Source organism: Mus pahari, chromosome 4 (genome assembly GCF_900095145.1).
Source record: "Mus pahari chromosome 4, PAHARI_EIJ_v1.1, whole genome shotgun sequence".
NCBI lineage: Eukaryota > Metazoa > Chordata > Mammalia > Rodentia > Muridae > Mus > Mus pahari.
This window is the reverse complement of record NC_034593.1, coordinates 49,138,284-49,141,205: the sequence shown is the minus strand read 5'-3', so window position 1 is coordinate 49,141,205 and position 2,922 is coordinate 49,138,284. Positions and strand designations below refer to the sequence as shown.

Sequence of the window (2,922 nt, the reverse complement as noted above, 5' to 3'; positions counted from 1 at the left end):
TTTTTTTTTTTTTTTTTTTTTTTTTTTTTTTTTTTTTTTTTTTTTTTTTTTTTTTTTTTGCAGTGGAGGGATAACATGAACAAGGCAACACTTATAAAGGAAAACAGTTAATGGGGAATAGCTCACTGTTTCAGAGCTTTAGTCTCTTACCATTATGGCAGGAAGCATTGGCAGCATTGTGGGTAGACATGGTGCCGGAGGAGCTGAGAGTTCTAGATCTTGATCCAAGGGCAGCCAGAAAGAGACTTGAATTCTATACTGGGCAGAGCTTGAGCATAGGAAACCTCAAAGTCCATCTGCCCAATGACCCACTTCCTCCAACAAAGGCACATCTATTTCAATAAAGTCACATCTAATAGTGCCACTCCTTATGGCCAAGCATAGAAATACTTTAAATGGTGGGGCCTAACCTATTTAAATAACCACATTCTACTCCTTGGCACTCATAAGCTATAACATAATACAAAATGTAATTATGCAACCTCAAAATTCCCCATGGCCTATACATAGTACAAATAATGTTTAAAAGTCCAAAGTTCAAAGTCTCTTCTGAGAGTCATGCAATCTCTGAACTGTAACTACCTATAAAATCGAAATGTTAAAGCATGCTTCAAAACGTTATAGTGAGGAACACTGGACCAAAGCCATACCATGTGTGTAAACTCCGAACTGCACCGACATGTCTGATGTCCAACTCCCTTCAACTTTGTTGACTGCAACACTATTATTTCACTTGGGCTGGTTTGACTTCCTTTTAGCAGCTTTCCTAGGCAGATCCCTTCGCTCTGACATCTCTAACATCTTGGGGCCTCCGAGGCAACTTCAGTTTCACAGCTTCCTGTTTCAATATCTGGGATCCACACATGATCTTCTGGGTTCCTCCAAAGGGCTTGGATCACTTCTCCAGCTCTGCCCTCTGTAGCACTCTAGACTCTGGCTGACGACACTCTACTGCTGCTGCTGTTTTTTGGTGGTCATCCCATAGTTCTGTCATCTCCAATATGTTGGGGTTTTCTGCTGTAAGTAGGCTGCACTTTCACCAATAGCCTGTCATAGTTTCTCTACAAAGTACCAAGCTTCAATTTCTTTGCATTTCCCCTTCAGTCCTGGGCTTCCATTGCCACTGAGGCTTTACCAATAGTGTTCCTGGATTCTCACAGTGCCAAGCCTCGGCTGCTCTTGATGCTACCTTCATGCCTTCAAAACCAGTACCACCTGGGTGATTCTTACATATTACCAGTTCAGCTTAAACACAAGGTACAGCCTTGGCTATCTCAGGAACACAGGTTCTTTGTACTCTTAGAAACACATCCCAGAAGATTTCACCTCAGTGATGCTGGTCTCATCTTAATCACCACTAATTTCTTAGCTCCAGCATCAATTGTCCCATGTGGCTCAAGCTGCTGAGTTCTGCTGCTTGCTAGGGCGGAACATAGCCTCCTTGTTCCACTACATCTTCACCAACTTTCTGTTTTCAGTGGTTTCATTTACTGCATAAGCTTGGCTGTCCAGGGACTTGTTCTATAGACTGACCTTGCCTTTATTTTCTCCTGAATGCTGGGATTACAGGCATGTACCATTGTGCCTGGACCTAAGCTTTTCTTTAATTCCTTTTTACAAGATCTTTATAAGTTCTGACTTGTAGTTCTTTCCAGATATAGTCAAGGTGACAACTGAAAATTGCTATCACAACCCATCCTATGTCAATTTGACATACAGTCATATCTCTTTATGTCCAAATGAAAACAATATCCAGGTCATAATAGTACCTTACATCATTTAACTATTACGTGTACAACTAAAAACACATCAATGGTAAGCTTAGGTGACTGGGATCTTGCCCCAGTGTCACGACTCCCTTAATTCTATTTAATATCCTTAAACACATGACTTAGCTCCAATCTACTTCCTGATGCTCTTTTAATCATTGAGCCATATATTTTGTATTTTTGTTTTTAATTTTGCTATGCCTGATCAAAAGACTCTTCGTAAGAGCAAACCACAGTACAGAGCCTGTTCTAGGCTTTTTTTGAGATTTTCTTTTCCAATGAAATTAATCTAAATCTCTTCAGTTTTGCTTCAGGCAGACTCTTCAGACAAAGGTAAAAAACAGTTACATTCTTCAGCAAAATATCACAACAGTCTCCAGGCTACATACTAAAATTCTTCTTTGAAACTTCTTGAGCTAAACTCCCACAGTTCAAATTACCCTCAGCACTTCAGTTTAGCATGCTCCTACTAGTATGTCACACTAAGCCCCACTTAAAAATTCCACTGCTTTCCAAAGTTCTGTAATCCACATTCCTTCAAACAAAAGCATAGTTAGTTATATCATAGCAATACCCCATGCCTTGGTGCCAAATTTTATCATGGTTTCATTGCCTTGATGAAACATTGACCATGGGAACTCTTTTTTTTTCTCTTCCAATTTTTTATTAGATATTTTCTTTATTTACATTTCAAATGCTATCCTTAAAGTCCCCTATACTCTGCCCCCGCCCTATTCCCCTACCCACCCATTCCCACTTCTTGGCCCTGGCTTTCCCCTGTACTGGGGCATATAAAGTTTGCATGACCAAGGGGCCTCTCTTGCCAATGATGGCCGACTAGGCCATCTTCTGCTACACATGCAGCTAAAGACACGAGCTCAGGGGGTACTGATTAGTTCATATTGTTGTTCTACCTATAGGGTTGCAGACCCCTTCAGCTCCTTGGGTACTTTTTCTAGCTCCTCCGTTGGGGGCCCTGTGTTCCATCCAATAGATGACTGTGAGCATCCACTTTTATATTTGCCAGGCACTGGCATAGCCTTATATGAGAGCTATATCAGGGTCCCTTCAGCAAAATCTTGCTGGCATATGCAATAGTGTCTGGGTTTGGTGGCTGATGATGGGATGGATCCCTGGGTGGGGTAGTCTCTGG

The 2,922-nt window shown here is 41.3% G+C and overlaps 1 protein-coding gene across 8 annotated transcripts in view; it reads left to right on the top strand.

Annotated features, from left to right (window-relative positions):
- The window catches only part of Nbea (neurobeachin), a 554,101-nt gene that overhangs the window by 64,855 nt on the left and 486,324 nt on the right, over nucleotides 1-2,922 (top strand). The gene's annotated exons all lie outside the window — the stretch shown is intronic.